The following is an 18592-nucleotide window of genomic DNA, read 5'->3' as shown; positions in this document are numbered from 1 at the left end:
AAGCAAGATAACAATAATCTTTCTTAACCGGAACCAATTAAATCACACACACATCCATACACACATAATGTATAAAACATCAATTGTACCGAAATTTTGTTAAGCAAAAGCAAAATATATATGAAATAAAAATCAGGCTTTTCTTAAACATGAAAACAATTAACTAACAACATTGTTACCTCAAATTTTGCATCCACTTCTCCAATATGTTTGCATCTTATTCCAGGGAGAATTTGTGTCGAAATATCATTATGTTGTCATCCTTGTGCAAAACAAAAGAATAACAACAACCAACCTTTATGAGAAAAAGGTTGAAAATCGGTTTTAACAATTGCAAGCAAAAGTTGAAAACCGTCGAAACACATATGCTTTTATGATAAACTATTAAAGCACTGCTCGGTCGAAATCGCATGCGTTGCTATCTCAATCATTTTTGTCAATGTTAGTGATCAAAACTATAAGTCTTGATTTCTAGTCTATTATAGCTAAATCTCGGACTAGGATAGAAAGTGTAGTTGGGCTCAAGAACTCCATGGAGATCATCATACAAGACGAAGACCTACTCAAGGAACTGGTGGAACTTCATCAACTAAAAGGTATGTGGAGACTTGAACTTATCTATCACTCAAAAGTATATCTACTCTATCTCCTATGTCGAGACAAAAGTCGTTTTGCTATATAGACTTTGATTATACACATTTTCTATTTTGAGCCGAGTTTATCTCGCTTATCTTTTTTTTGAAATATGTGTTGGTAAGCTTTAGCTTTGGCCAAGTTCATCTTTACCTAGTGATGAAAGTCATGTTATGTTTCAATCACTTTGAAAATGGCTTTGACGAAAAATGGTTTGTGAATAACGACTATATAACATCCTCTAAGAATGTTTCAATGATTGAAATGAGAGTTTAGATTATATAACCAATGTTGGATATAAGCATTTTGTGGAAACACATATATGTATAAGTCCTTATTACTTGAACCAAAGTATGCGTACTTTCAGGAAAACCGGAACAAGAGCTGTGAACTCAGTCCTCGAACCCAGTCCGCGAACTGGCGGAGGTTCTCATCCCGAGAAAATCTGCTGGAGTTTGTGAACTCCTTCCGGGAACTTAAGTCCGCGAACTAAGTCCGCGTACTTGAGTTGGTTATATCTTAAGACGATTATTTGTGAACTTATATTTATATTAACTAAGGAATGCAAATTGCAAACCGTGGCTATAAAGTTCATGAATCAATTCGAGTGAATCAAATCGTTTTTGCTTCGATTGTGTCTTGTATAGTTATATAAGATTTATACAATTGAACAACTCACTAAATAGTTCATTTCAGTTATTTGAACTAGTTATAGTGAAGAAGAATATGGTTGATATGAAAGTGCTCATATGGCTAACCATTTGGTTAACTACTGTTGAACCAACAAATGTACATGTTTGGGTACGGTTACACAAATCTAAAATCGTGCATTTCATTTGTGTGTAACAAGATAAGTTTTCGATCCAACGGTTGAAATATATTAGCTTGAATCTAATCAGTTTTTCATCTAACGATGAATATTGAATGCTTTGTTACTAAGCTAACATTGATTGCAAACCCTGATTTGAAAGAATATATAAGGGAGAACTCTAGCAACTTGGAAACCTAATCCCCACACCTCCTGTGTGATACTAGTTCTATAATCTAGAGTCGATTCTCCTTTAACCTTAGGATTCTTCTCGAGACCCTGTAGGTTAACGAATTGAAGACTTCATTGGGATTGTGAAGCCAGACCGATACTACTTTCTTGTAGTTATGTGATATGATCTTGCTGATTCTATCGTGTTGGGTACAATCGTAACGATTGGCTTGAGATTGTTATCTCCGATAGGCAAGATATAAAAGTAGTTAGAAACATCTTCACTTCATCGTTTGTGATTCCACAATATCTTCTTTCGCCACGTCGATTAAGATTATTGTGAGGTGATTGATAATACTACGCTGTTCTTCGGGAATATAAGTCTGGGTTATCAATTGGTTCATGTTCACCTTGATTTATCAAAATACGGAACAAAACTTGTAGGTATTCTGTGGGAGACAGATTTATCTATTATCGTAGACTTTTCTGTGTGATACAGATTTGTTTATTAAAGTCTTCGACTTTGGGTCGTAACAACTCTTAGTTATGTGTGAGATCAGCTAAGGGAATCAAGTGCGTAGTATCCTGCTGGGATCAGAGACGTAAGGAGCGTAATTGTACCTTGGATCAGTGTGAGATTGATTGGGGTTCAACTACAGTTTAGACCGAAGTTAGTTTGTAGTAGGATAGTGTATGTAGCGGCTTAATACAATGTGTGTTCAATATGGACTAGGTCCCGGGGTTTTTCTGCAATTGCGGTTTCCTCGTTAAAAAAATTCTGGTGTCTGTGTTGTTTCTTTTCCGCATTATATTTTGTTATATAATTGAAATATCACAGGTTGTGCGTTAAGATCAATCAATTAGAATATCCAACCTTTGGTTATTGATTTACATTGATTGACACTTGAATATTGGTCTTTGGTACCGTTCAAGTTATTTCACATAATAATCAGGCTCACGGATTTCTATCTGTTCGATTTGATGATTACATTGTGAAATAGAGATATTAGAACTCTTTGATATACTTTATTAAGATTAAGTCTAGTTGATTCTCTTGAAAGTATAATGGAGTTAGTACATACAGATTGCTAATCGAAATATTGGGTGTGGTTGTTGTACCCCCGCTTTTTCATAAACCAAAATCGATTCAACATATAGTGACTTTTCACATATTGTTTCTACCAGAACCCCTCATGATCCTTTGATACAGGCTACCAAACATGGGCTAGAACTTAATCCTGCTGAATCAAAAAGTCACCCAAACCATAAGGGTTCACAACATTATGAGATCGAATATCAAGGTAATAAAACCAAAATCAAACATCCCATAAACATCCATAGCAATAATAAAGTATTCAAGCACAGGCTATGTAAATCAAAAACCATCACAAGAAAAATTATAAATCAAATAATTTTATTCATAATAGTTTTTATTCATAGTATACTTAATACAATCATTGAAAGAAATCAAAAATTGATGTCTATTTTACTTGATTAAGTATTACAGCATATAACTTAATCTCTAGTGGTGATCTTGTTGTTCACCGAGGTTTCTTCAGTGTTCAAACTTTTAAAGCATGTCTCAAGAGACTTGTCAGCAACCACTTCTTGTTTCTCAAGCTCTTCAATTAGAACCTTAAGTTCAGCAAGAACTTCTTTTGTTTGAATAACTCTTTCTTTGAGCCATTCATGATGCTGAGCACCCATATATAGATTAGTTCTATTTTCTTCAGTTAAATCTTCCTCATTACCTTCATAAGATGAAAGTATTGTATCACAGGGTTGTGATATCGTAGGAGCATAATCGCACCAATTTATAATCCCTTGTTTTTCTTTTTTCAAGGTAACAACTCAAAATAGGAAAGTTTTTCTACAGAAGTACCGAAACAAAAACCTAGCATAATTACTTACAAAGCTACTACCGAAAGTTCTGAGTTGTCATAGAGTTAAGGTTAACTCCCCTTTTGTTTTTCTAGAGTTTAGCAAATCATCAAAAGATGCTTTCACATTGATATCACTGGATATCTCTAGATCCCTTTTGAGTCTAAGCACTATACTTTCATAGTCATCTTTGTATAAGATTAAGATAGGATTGTTTTTCTTAGAATTTATTTTTGATAACTTCCTTTTGGATACCTTCTCAGATTTTGGTTTCAACTTGTAGGTGGATTTTGAATGAAGGTTCTTCGTTTCTTGTGCCATAGCATCATTCCATCTTGAAACATCAGATCTCTTATCTCCTTTGAAAAACGTATCACCTCTTCCATCATTTTTTCTTTTGGAAAAGTTTCTTTTAGTATATGATTTTAAATTTTTGTAAAAATTCATTTGTCTCACAGGACAGTGATGATCTGAGAGGTTTTTGGAGATGACACTGTTCAATTCTTTAGATACAAAAGATAGAGCGTTTTGTATCTTTCGGATTTTACAATCCTGTTGCATATGACCTTTATCTCTACAATAATAGCAATGCTTATTAAAAGGAACAAAGTTTTTAGTCTTACCTTTATGATATGTTTGGCTACTATGCTGGTCCTTGGTTGTACTTTTCTTCTGTTTGCTTCTGGAGATGGTTTATGTTGGAATCTCAATTGAGCACTTGGATATCTCAGTCGTACAGTTTATTCAGGTGGATTTTCTTTGGTGAATGAGCTAACATCCTTTACTAATTTTACTTCCTTGTTGATTGATACGTATCAATTCCATCATACCCTAATACACGTTTGTCACCATGACATCTTCCTGCATCCAACATGAAAGATAAATTGATTGTTCTATCATTGAGTCTTCTTAGCCTTACAGCTCCCTCTTCTAAGACCTTGATTCTTTCAAGAGCTTCAGTTAGTTGATTCTCAAGAGGATTTTTTATGGGGAAATCCGATTCACGTTATTCGTTACTTGTTGATTGTTGGGAATTAAACTTTGCTTCTAATTCAACAAGTTTCTTATTCAACAAGTAATGTTTCCTATTGAGATTCTCAGACTCAAGAGTTTTTGAGTGTAGACTTTCTTTATAGTATTTAAGTAGATATTTGGTATTCTGATATCCATAGAAGAAGCCAGAAAATATTTTTCTTAGTTTCCTATTTTCTCTGCCGAGAGGAGCAAGGAGTCCAATCACATCTGAGGAAGACAGTATTTTTGTGGAGACTGCTCCTAGTACTGCCGAAAATTCAGATAGATCATCTTCAACATCTTGATCAATTTCTGAGTCACCATCTTCAGAAATATCACCAAGTTTCTTTTGTAGGAAAGTTTTCCAATCACTTGAGTCTATATTATAGGAGTCAGCCTGTTCAGTAGATTCACAGAAGATGTTATCTTCAAGTGAAGATTTTTCATCTTGACTTACATTAACTGAATCACACATTAGATTCATTCTTATAGGTTGGATCGCACCAAACACAGATTGTTAGATATTTTCGTGTTTTCCTGCTCTGATACCAATTGAAAAAGAAAGGGTACCCAAATATACCTCAAGCTAAAACTTTACCTACCTATAAGTCCTTTCTCCGAAAGTGATTGTCTATGGACTGAGTCGAGACAATGCAACTAATCGGTTCACACTTTGTGTGATCGTCTATGGATACGAGATCGAGACAATATAACAACGAAGTATGTTCACTTGATAAAAAAGGTTCGGACTTAACCAAACACAATAGGATTTCTTATCAAGTAAATAGGAATTAACGTTTGTGTAATTTACTTTAATTATAATAAAACAATTATAATGCGGAAATATAAAGTAAATGACACAGCAAGATTTTTTTAACGAGGAAACCGCAAATGCAGAAAAACCCCGGGACCTTGTCCAGAATTGAATACTCTCAGGATTAATCCGCTACACAAAATTAAACCAACTTCGTATAGTTGAGACCAAGCAACTAAACCTATAGTTCACCTAGTTTCATCTGTATTCCCACACCTCCAACTTATGAATAAGTCACGTACTTGGAACAATTTATTTGGTTTGTATTCCAAACATTAAAGGAACAACAAATATGTTTGGTATCAACTCTCTTCAACCAAGTGATATGAGTCGGACAACGGATTTTCTGTTTATCTTAACATAAACTCCTTCGTCAGGTTCTTAGATCTATCTTATGTTCAATCACCAAAGGTAATTGTTAATATTTTGCAATCAATACTTTTAATCACCAAGAATTGTATTAATGCCGATCTACACAACTAATCAATCCAATCTACCACAAGGATAAACCGATTATAGTTAGATCCTCTTATACCGAAAAAAGTATTGTGCATACCAAAGATTATGAACCCCAAATCAGAAATCTTTTGAATATCTTCTTTGTCTTCAAATCTTCTTAGATCTTCAATAAACACCTACGCACAACAACTTGAATCTCTTGTGATCAATCACACACAGAATGAAGTGTGTTAACAATGGATCATCACAAGATCGTCTTTAGCACTAACAAAAGTTTAAAGATCCCTGTCGAAACTTCGATCTAGTTTGAGTGAATCTTATATCAGAAGAGAAGATTATCAAGCATAAATAAACTAGGTGCAATCAAAGTTCAACCACTGTTAGTCAATCAAATCAATCGAAAACATAAGATAAACCACAATTATCTAGTTTCCCACCAACGGTACTTGTAGAGATTCTTAATCCCAAAAAAGACTTTAAATTGAGCGGTCGTAAGAGATTTCTCCTAATTAGGTTACTCTCCTCTCCGAATAGGCGACTACACCAGTAACAACACAACCGAGGAAGTTTGCTGTCACGAAGGATTAGTTTGCTAGAAATGCAAACTTCAAGTATTTATAGACAAGGAAGTTTGGACACCAAGGAATTTACAAAACCGAAAATATTCTCAAAGATATTCAATATATTCCAAATTCGGTTTCCATAATTCCTGAAAATGCTCTATCCAAAATAATGACCGAAAATCTCTTTGGAAAATCTCAACTAGTAAATGCACATTACTAGTTCTCATTATCCTAAAATAAAATTAAAAACCTTAATTAAAAGATTCTTAATTTATTTATAATTCGATCCTGGGATTTTCTTCCTGTAGCTATTAAGGAATAACTTTGAACAATAAAAGATAAACATTATTGAACATGTTCAAAGTATGCCGACATCCTTACTTTGTAAGTCCTATTTCATAGTTACAACCTTGAAAACGATTTGCCACACTTCCAAACAAGTTTAGAATTGGTTCATCTAACTTTCAAGAACTATGCGATTGATTAAGAAACACTCAATCACAAATCATGGGTTTAACGGTTCTACCAAAATAAATTTCGGTTCTACCTCTATGTGAGTATTGTGCATAGTCACACTAGCTTTCCAAAATTCGGTCGACTAGGTACTAGGATCGGTTCCACATATATATATGGTATCTAACTTATATGTGTTGCACATGTCCATAGGATCGGTTCCCCTTTGCCTAAAAACGTGTTGCACATATCCATAGGATCGGTTCCCCTTTCTGCTAAAAACTTGCTGCACCTCATACAAGGATCGATTTCCCTTTGTGATGTGTTGCACCTCTTCATATGATCGGTACCCCTTTACCCATATTCGGTTCAACAAATCACAACTCGATCATACCATCTCAGGTGATTACTCAAGATCGGGTTCACTAATAAAAGTCATACCAATACATAAGTCAGGCCTTTGTGAATAGTTTTACCAAGAACACAAACGAGTCGTGAGTGGTTATACTAAATCACACATATTGGATGTTCACAAGATATGCAATGAATAACAATCCCAATAACGCCTGGCGATTTCCTTTTCGATTCATAAACAAGTTTATGAACTTACTTCCTTAAAACACATGTAAAACATTGTTTCCTAGGATGAAATCCTCACCTCATACCCATATATAATCTCAATAGCATTTAAACGATTATGTCTATGTCTTATCTACAAAGTTTAATACTTAATCAATAAACTTCATATTGTATTCCTTAATACTATGTCTATCTAAAGTTCAAACTAGCTTCGCAGTTTCGTTTCAATATGCACGACTTGAAAGATACGTTAGGGAATGAAACAGTTCAAGTCAAATATCACTAACCTCAAATGGAAGGATGATGTTGTCATTGTATCTTCTTACTTCTTCAAGTCTTCGCAATATTTGTAATGTCTCATATCCTAATACTTTCAAGCTAACCTATACGAAGTTTACTCTAGTACATAATCAAGCGGCTCTTAAAATGAGTTTTGATTCACTAAAATATGACAACCAAACTTGAGAAACCAATGCTTGGCGGGTTCAACCGAGCTATTGATGGTTTATCAAAAGTAGTGATTGTAGTTGTAGTGGTAAACAGGTTCTTTTCAGACTTGTGAAGAAAACAATTTTTATAGATTTAAATTAAACAGGCAACTAAATAAAATAATTCAAAGTTTTGGAGAAAAATACCAAGACTAGGATTCCACCATTGACCAAATAAATATTAAACTCTAAATAATATTCATGCAATTCTATCTTTAAAAATAATTCTAATATTTGCCTCAAATATATTTTTGAAGTAATAATTGTAATCACAAAGTATAAAACATCAAAAGTTTTTAAAACCCAGCATGCTTCATCAAAATAATTCACAACTATTCAATAAAAACTAATATTTCAAATTCAATTCCATGCAAATAATCAAATAATAATATTGCAATAAATAATAAAATTAGAATTATACCAATCAATATGGATCAATGGCTTCCTCCGTCGTCTCGGCTAATGGGTTTAGCTCCTCATCCCAAAAACACACTCACAAGATAAATTCATGGCTAAAATAGGTGTTTTTATTGATGTATATAAGATGAAACAGGAATTAGCAACGCTGCAGAAGTGTTACAGCGTCACTGTTACAAAGGGGTAAGTGCTGAAAATTAAACGATAGTTTTCTGTTGCTGTAAAACAACGACACTCGTTTCTGTTTTAAGACTGTTGAAGAACGACTGCCTTAGCCGGTCTGTTCTTCCTCTTCTTCTTCCTCCTCGAACAGCAGCAGCACTGTAACTCTCTGTAATCGCTTCTCCTCGGCTCTCCTCGAATCTAAACTCTCTCCTAAGGTTTTCCAACCCTTTTTATGACTTGAAACCACTCTTATATATCCCACAGACCCCAAATATCTCGTATAAATTCAATATTTCTTCTTCATGCAGTTAAGAGAATATCTCTCTTCAATCCTCCCTGTACGCGTCTTCTGACCTCTTCTGAGTTATCTAAACTCTCCAAACTCCAACTAATACTTGAACAGGACCAGGTACATCCATATCCTGGCGTCAAAGTCTTCCAGAAATCTCTCAAAAATCTTCTAAACTTGAAACAGAACACGTCTCTCTGTTGAGACTTTGAAACCCTCTCTCGGCCATTCCAGCCCAATTGGTTGGGTCCGATCGATTGTAACAGACCTGTTGAGTCTTGTAGAGTCCATACGTACCAAATATATCCATTGAATCTCCTAAAATCACGTAGAAATTCGATCTCCAAATCTGCTCCTCGCTGCATGCATTTTCCCGCCAAAAATGCATTTTTGAAAACGTGAAGAAATGTGACCTTCCCCTATCCAGTCCTGGTCTCCCTTTAGCAGATGCCTGGAAATGGGTCACCCCTTAGTAATTAGGTTACCCCTTATCCAAAGTGAGAGTCCGTATAGTAATTTTCTCCCACGAGCGCAAAAACCACTTTTTTAGCCAATTTCGCCGTAAAAGCTTATTTCTCCAGAAATACCTACAGGGACATAAAAAGCCATAATAAGTACAAAAATGGGTACTAACACAATATACAATTGGGCTATATTAGACACATAAATGCGTCTATCATCTATGCTCTAACACTAATCCACACACCTCCTGTGTGATACTAGTTGCGACTAGAGTCGATTCTCCTTTAACCTAGGTTTTTCTAAAACCATTATAGGTTAACGACTTAAAGACTTCATTGGGATTCTGAAGCCAAACCCAATTATTTTCTCTGTAGTTGCATGTTCTGATTTTACTTTGTTCTATCGTATTGAGTACTCTTCTCTCAGATTTGCTCGATATTTAATCTCCAACAGGTAAGATAAAAACTAATCACAAAGCTCTTCGTCTCATTCTTTGTGATTCCATAATATCTTGTTCCGCTACCATACGATTAAGATTATTGTGAGGTGATTGATATTATTAGGATGTTCTTCGGGAATATAAGTCCGATGTATCAATTGGTTCCTGTTCACCTTGATTTATCAAAAGACGTGTTAGAGCATTGCTCGGTCGAACTCGCAAGTGTTGCTATTTCAAGCTTGTCTGTCAAGTTTAGTTGCCAAAACTATAAGTCTTGATTAGTCTACTTATAGATAAGTCTCGGATTAGGATAATAATTGTAGTTGAGCCTTATACTCCACAACGTTCATCGATTGAAGACGAAGAATTACTCAAGGGAACTTGTGGAACTTCATCAACAAAGAGGTATGTGGAGACTTGAACTTATCTATCACTCAAAAGTCTATCTATTCTATCTCCTATTTTGAGAAAAAAGTCGTATTGCTATACAGACTTCAATTATACACATTTGCTATTTCGAGCCGAGTTTATCTCACTTATCTATTTCTCGAAATATGTGTTGGTAAGCTTTCTCTTTAGCCAAGTTCATCTTTACTCATGACAAAAGTCATGTTGATTATTTCAATAACTTGAAAATAGCTTTGATGAAAATAGTTTATGAATAACAACTATTTTAACATCCTCTAAGAAAGTTTCAATGATTGAAATGAGAGTTTAGAACATGTAACTGATAATGTTTTTTGATGATGTTGTAGTAATGAGGTTCAAACTCTCGGACTTGTGAAGATTAAATTTAAATATTTAATAAAATTATATACAAAAATATTAACAATGGGCGAGAGGTACTGGGACTAAGGATTTGGCCGAATTCACTACACAGGGTTCATTCATATATTCTTTGATAATTTAAAACTCAATAAAATTAACATGGACTCTGATTTTGCCAAGATAGATTCTCAAAACATCAATTGTAAGTCCTAAGCATGATGTATCAAAACACCTAAGCTAACCATACATCATCAAATTAAATAACAACCAATTAATTCAAATCATATTTCAAATTTAAATTAATACAAAAGTCATAAAAAAGAATAAAAAAATTTTACCCGTATATGAAATTCACCCTCCTCCGTCGTCCCAGTGTTGGGTTTAGCTCATCATGATAAAAACACACTCAAAATATTTATTTATTGCTCAAATGGTGTTTACAATGAAGAGAAGAAGAGAAAATGGTGTAAACAGCTAATGTGCGACCCACAGGAAGCGTCACAAAAGAACGATAAAAGAGAAGTTCTATTGTCGTTGTGGTTCTAATACTCACACCTATGACCCACGCTGACATGTCGTTGTCACTGTTGAAGAACGAAGGTTCCTGGACGTCCGTTCTTCATGTTCTTCGCGTTCTTCAGCAGCAGCAGCAGGAACCGAGTTTCTGCAACTCGTGATTTCTGCTTCCTGAGATCTCCTCTCAACCCCAGCAACCTATTTATAGCCAACAGACCCATCGAATCTCGCTCATTCACTCCATATAATTCTCTATAACTCGGCAGTAAAGAAAATATTTCTAGGAATATTTTCTTTCCTGTTTCATCTTCTCACGCGTTTTCAAGCCTCCAAATTACCATATTTAACTCCTTCACGCTCCAACAGGCTGTGAGGGTCTTCCATGCACGCACAAAACACGTTGAATCTTCTCCAAATCACGTGAAACCCGTGATATACACGAACTGCCATGTTTTCAACCCGTGAATTGTTTAGCTGATTCTAGCCAATTCTGGTCGAACCAAATGCCCACAGTGTGTTTAATAGGATATATCACAACTATCTACCAAAAATCAGCCATTGAATCTCCCTAGAACACGTTCAACAATTCGATCAAAAATCTGCAGAAGTGTTCTCCATTTTCCCGCCAAAAACAAAGCTCAAATGAAGAAGATTACCCCCCCCCCCAATCCTGTACTGGGGTGCGAATAGCAAATGCCTTTTGGGGTGACCTGGGGTGCCCCTTAGTAATTGAGGTGCCCCTTATCCAACGGTGAGTGTCCGAATAACACGTGTCCTCCGGGGCTTTTACCAACTTTTCGAGCCGAATTTTCCAAAAAATGTTTATTTTCCAAAGGTTCCTACAAACACATAAAACACCAAAATTAGTACAAACTCGAGTGCCAACAATATATAATATTGAGATCAAATTAAACACAAAATGTGTCTATCAGTAACCATCTTTGGATATAAACATGGTGTGTTCTCACATTTGTGTAAAAGTCCAAAACCAGGAACCCAAAGTATGCGTACCCGTACGCGTACTGGCGTTTGTTGGAAATCCGGGTGAGTATGTGTACTCGTACGCATACTGGCGGAAAATTCACGTCAGTGAATTTCTGCTGGAGTTTGAAAGGGAAAAACAAACTCAATCTGGTTACTTAAGTATGTGTACCCGTTTGCATACTTAGGTAAGTTACTTTCTAAAATCGGTTTGTTCATGAACTAAAACATTTATATAATAAGGAATTCAATCTTTGCAAACCGTGGCTATAATGTTCATGATTCGAGTGAGTCAAAACCGATTTTGCTTCGATTGTGTCATTTATACTTCTATGAGATCTAAGCAATTGAACAACTCTCTAACTAGTTCATTTGAGTCATTTGAACTAGTTATGGTAAAGATGAATATGGTTAATATGAAAATGCTCATATGGCTAACCATTGGTTAACTATTGTTGAACCGACTAAGTGTACACGTTTAGGTATGGTTACTCAAACCTAAATAAAGTAACATTTCATTTATGTATAACAAGCCAAGTTCGATCTAACGGTTTAAAGATATTAGCTTGAATCTAATCAGGTTTTCATCTGATGGTGAATATTGAATGCTTGTTTATCAAGGTAACTCCCTGATTTGGAGACTATATAAAGGAGAACTCTAGCAACTGGGAAACCTAATCCCCACACCTCCTGTGTGATACTAGTTGCATAAGCTAGAGTCAATTCTCCTTTAACCTTAGGTTTTCCACGAAACCATGTAGGTTAACGAGTTGAAGAATTCATTGGGATTTTGAAGCCAGACCCAACAATTTTCTTTGTAGTTGCATGATCTGATCTTGCTGTTTTTATCGTGATTGAGTACAATCGTAAGATTGGCTTGAGATTTATATCTCCGATAGGCAAGATAGAAAAGTAGTCACAAACACCTTCGTCTCATCGTTTATGATTCCACAGATCTTGTTTCAGATTAAGATTATTGTGAGGTGATTGATAATTCTAGGCTGTTCTTCGGGAATATAAGTCTGGGTTATCGATTGGTTCCTGGTCACCTTGATTTATCAAAAGACGGAACAAAAACTCGTAGGTATATCTGTGGGAGACAGATTTATATATTCAATAGATTTTTCTGTGTGATACAGATTTTTTTATCAAGTCTTCGACTTTGGATTGTAGCAACTCTTAGTTGTGGGTGAGATCATCTAAGGGAATCAAGTGTGTAGTATCCTGCTGGGATCAGAGACATAAGGAGAACGACTGTACCTTGAATTAGTGTGAGATTGATTAGGGTTCAACTACATTCCAGACCGAAGTTAGCTTTGTAGTAGACTAGTGTCTGTAGCTGCTTAATACAGTGTGGTGCTCAAATCTGGACATAGGTCCCGAGGTTTTTCTGTATTTGTGGTTTTCAAATATCACAGGTTGTGCGTTGAATCGATCAATTGGTAAATCCAACCTTTGATTGTTGATTGAAATTGATTGATCCTTGAACATTGGTCTTTGGTACCGTTCAAGTTATCTCTCTTATATCCAATCGGGCTCGCAAATTATTATTTGTTTGATTGCGGATTGAATTGAGAGATTGAGATATAACTCTTTGATATAATTTTCTTAAGATTGAGAACTGTCTAGTTGATTCTCTTGTAAGTATATTGGAGTTAGTCCATACAGATTGCTAAGCGAAATGTTGGGTGAGGTTATTAGACTCCCGCTTTTTCAATTGGTATCAGAGCAGGCAAACACGTTCAAGACCTCATAATTCTGTGTTTGTAAGCAATCTGACTATATGGACAGAAATTCTATCTCCATAAACCTACCACCAGTCTTCGATGGCTCAAACTACTCATGGTGGAAAATCGCTATGCGTGCTTTTCTTCAAGCTCGTGATTTTCAAACAGGGGTACATGTTGTTGATGGCTATGATCCTCCGGTTAATACAGAAGGAGATGTATATATACCTAATGATATTGGTAGATATAGTTCAGAAGAAATCCTTGCTACGAAGAAAAATTCTGACGGCTTAAATGCTATCATACATGCCATTACCCCAGATCTTCAGCATCATGTGACTACTTGCACAAAGTCTATAGAAGCCTGGGATATTTTAGAAACTGTATTTGAAGGGAATACCTCTGAAAAGGAAGCTAGGCTTCAAAACCTATGTTCCGATTGGGAAAACCTTCGTATGGCAGATGAAGAGTCATTTGATGAGTTTAATCATAAAGTGTCTGAAATTGTTAATGCATCTTTTGCATTGGGTAAGACTATTCCTGAAAAGGACATTGTGATGAAAATTCTCAGATCACTGCCATCTAGATACGATTCTAAGAAGCATGCCATCTTTGAAGGAAATAATCTCGCAACTCTTTCCAGAAATACTCTGGTTGGGAAGTTTAAGATCTTTGATCATGAGCATACATCCAAATCCGAAAGGATGTTGCTCCCAAAGTGTTAGAGCACTGCTCGTTCGAACTCGCATGCGTTGCTATCTCAAGCATGTTTGTCAATGTTAGTGATCAAAACTATAAGTCTTGATTTCTAGTTTACTATAGCTAAGGTCTCGGACTAGGATAGAAAGTGTAGTTGAGCTCAAGAACTCCATGGAAATCATCATACAAGACGAAGGACTACTCAAGAAACCGGTGGATCTTCATCGACTAAAAGGTATGTGGATACTTGAACTTATCTATCACTCAAAAGTCTATTTATCTCCTATCTTGAGACAAAAATCGTTTTGCTATATAGACTTAGATTATACACATTTGGTATTTCGAGCCGAGTTTATCTCGCCTATCTATTTCTCGAAATATGTGTTGGTAAAGATTTCTCTTTATCCAAGTTCATCTTTGCCTAGTGAAGAAAGTCATGACAAGTTTCAATCACTTTGGAAATTGCTTACTTTGACGAAAAATAGTTTGTGAATAACAACTATATAATAAAGTCCTCTAAGAATGTTCCAAATGATTGAAATGAGAGTTTAGATTATATAACCATTGGAGGATATAAACATTGTTGTGGAAACATATATATGTATAAGTCCTTATTCCTTGAACTGAAGTTTGCGAACTTTGTTGATCAAGAGAACCGGAGTAGTGCGTGAGCTAAGTCCACGAACTGGCGGAAGTTCTCGACCCGAAAATTTCTGCTGGAGTTTGTGAACCCCATCCGGGAACTTAAGTCCGCGAACCCAGTCCGCGAACTTGAGTAGGTTATATATAAAAACGATGTTTGTGAACTTATTCTTATATAAACTAAGGAATGCAATTGCAAACCGTGGATATATAGTTCATGAACCTATTCTAGTGAATCACATCATTTTTGCTTCAGTTGTGTCTTGTGTAGTACATAAGATTTCATTGCAATTGAACAACTCTCTAACTAGTTCATTTGAGTCATTTGAACTGGTTATGGTGAAGAAGAATATGGTTGATATGAAAGTGATCATATGGATAACTATTTGGTTAACTATTGTTGAACCAACTAATGTACAAGTTTGGGTATGGTTACATAAGCCTAGAAACGTGCATTTCATTTGTGTATAACAAGCTATGTTTTCGATCTAACGGTTGATAAATATTAGATTGAATCGAATCAGGTTTTCATCTAACGGTGACTATTGAATGCTTTGTTACCAAGCTAACATTGATTGCAAACCCTGATTTGAAAGACTATATAAGGGATAACTTTAGCAACTGGGAAACCTAATCCCCATACATTATGTGTGATACTAGTTGTGCTAATCTAGAGTCGATTCTCCTTTAACCTTTGGTTTCTTCTTCTAAACCAGGTTAACGACTTAAAGACTTCATCGGGATTGTGAAGCCAGGCCGATACTACTTTCTCTTAGTTGTGTGATATGATCTTGCCATTTTCTATCGTACGAGTTCAATTGAAAGAATTGGATTGAGATTATATATCAGATAGGGCAAGCTAAAAATTAATCACAAACATCTTCGTCTCATCGTTTGCGATTCCACAATATCTTCTTTCGGTGCGTCGATTAAGATTGTTGTGAGGTGATTGATAATACTAGGCTGTTCTTCGAGAGTATAATCCGGTTTATCAATTTGTTCCTGTTCACCTTGATTTCTATCAAAAGACGGATTTATCTATTACTGTAGACTTTTCTGTGTGACACAGATTTGTTTATTAAAGTCTTCGACTTTGGGTCGTAGCAACTCTTAGTTGTGGGTGAGATCAGCTAAGGGAATCAAGTACGTAATATCCTGCTGGGATCAGAGACGTAGGAGAATAACTGTACCTTGGATCAATGTGAGATTGATTGGGGTTCAACTACAGTCCAGACCGAAGTTAATTTGTAGTAGGCTAGTGTCTGTAGCGGCTTAATACAGTGTGTGTTAAATCTGGACTAGGTCCCGGGGTTTTTCTGCATTTTCGGTTTCCTCGTTTATAAAACTTCTGGTGTCTGTGTTATTTTCTTTTCGCATTATATTTTGTTATATAATAGAAATATCACATGTTGTGCGTTTGAATCAGTCAATTGGAAATCCGATCTTTGGTTGTTGATTGAAATTGATTGATACTTGGACATTGGTCTTTGGTACCCTTCAAGTGTTTTCTCTTGTATTCAATTAAACTCGCATACTTCTATTTGCTTGAGTAAGAATTGAATCGATAAAGAGAGATATAACTCTTTGATATACTTTTTATAGATTGAATCTAGTTGATTCTATATAAAGTATATTGGAGTTTGTCCATACAGATTGCTAAGCGAAATATTGGGTATGGTTGTTAGACCCCCGCTTTTTCAATTGGTATCGTAGCAGGCAAACACGTTAAATAATTTATAAGTCTGTGTTTGTAGCAATCTGATTATGGACGATTATATCTCTAATAACGTACCAGTCCAGAAATTACTAGATGATTCTAAAAGCTTGGATTCACCTGAGAGAACTGTCACATCTAAGTCAATATCTAGACATTATCTTGATATAAAAACTGTTGATTGGGAAACTCTCCTAGAAGAATAATTGGATGAACTTTATGATGAAGGTGATTCAGATATTGATAGAGATATTGATGAGGAAGTCTCAGAGTATGTTAAGTTTTTGGATTCGTGGAATATGAAGAAGATTACAAAATCTCATGTCTCACCTCTTATGACTCCTCTATGTCGATAAAACAAGAAATTGAGAAGATGTTACGCAGGTGTTTATTTTTCGGATCGTTCTGACGAATAGATCCTCAAGGATTCTGAGGAAAACCTACGTACGAAGTCACTTGAATGTGATAATCTTTATCAAAAGTAATTTTTGTTGGAAGAGAAACTTGCAGAATCTGAAGCAAGGTTTAACTCTCAACAAATTAGTTTTGATGACAGAGAAAGTGCTTGTCTCGCTCGAGAAAAATGCCTTGAGGCTGATTTAACTACTGCTCTTGATAAAATCAAGATGTTGGAAGATGACTTGAAAAAGTTCAATACTAGTTCAAGCAAATTAACCACTATGCTAGGAGCAAGTAAAAATCATCGTGATACACTAGGATTTTGCTATAAGGGAATAGATGCTCCAAGTACTAGCAAAGAGGTAAAATTTATCAAGGCTAGTGATGCTTCTCAACAAAAGGTTCCCACTCATGGAAAAAGTGAAATACCTTCACCGGCAGTTAAGGTTCGAAAGAGCAAAGTATATCAACCTCCAAAGTCAGCACACACGGATCAAGGTAAGAATATTCCTTATGTTTGTCACTATTACGGAAATAAAGGTCACCTGGAAAGGAGATGTCGTTTCCGTATAAGGAATGAAAAACTTCATGATGTTCTTGTTTGGGCATCACAAGAATTTGTGAAACCAAGATCATATGTTAAGACTAATCCCCTTAACGCTACAGGTTGTGACTGTCCAATCTTTAGGCAAAGGAATCAATGCTGTGATAAATCTAGATTTGCCTATAAACGTCATACGAATCCATTTCTTAATCGTAATGGTTATCAAAAGGATAACTTCGTAAAGACAAGATCTGATGCTCCCAATTGGAGAAGCACTAACTTGCAAAAGAATAGTCAATCTAATTATCTTCCGAGAAATCTTGAAGAGAGTAATAGGAAGAAGATTCTGGTTGTTCCTAAATACACTCAGAAGTGGGTACCAAAGAAAGCCAATGATGCTTTGACTGTGAAAAGGAATGATCTTCCAGAAAATTGCATGACCATGGAGGAGGCAGTATCCATGATGTCGGAACTTAACAAGTTTTTTGGAAAAATGGAAATGGATGTGAAAGGTTCTAAAAGTAATCTCTTTCATGATAATCCAAAGGTCACTTATGGTGATCAAGACATTGTTCACCCCAACGCAACTTGATTGTGTTGTAAGTGCATCCTCACCAAGGAATGCCCTGCTATGTATATGAGGGAAGCACGAGAATTGGGGGCACATAGATTATGTTCGGTAAGGCTTTAGAATTCAAATGGATTCTTCTAAAAGGTATGTCTATAAATCTAAGAAAGATTTGTGTTTTTATAATGATCCACGTACCTTTCTTATCGTTCAATTATACCTAACTTGATCTGTGTTTAAGGTTCTTAAATGTTTAGGTTTGAAAATAGTAGTTCGGGATGTTTGGACTTCATGGTACACATACATGGTGTGCATACCATCTTTTAAAATCAAAATCCAGGGACTAAAGTATGCATACCTGTTTGCATACTGCTCCAGGTCATGAAAATTCGTTTGCAA

The sequence above is a fragment of the Papaver somniferum genome, chromosome 2, assembly GCF_003573695.1.
Source record: "Papaver somniferum cultivar HN1 chromosome 2, ASM357369v1, whole genome shotgun sequence".
Classification (NCBI taxonomy): Eukaryota; Viridiplantae; Streptophyta; class Magnoliopsida; order Ranunculales; family Papaveraceae; genus Papaver; species Papaver somniferum.
Note: the sequence above shows the minus strand (reverse complement) of the source record.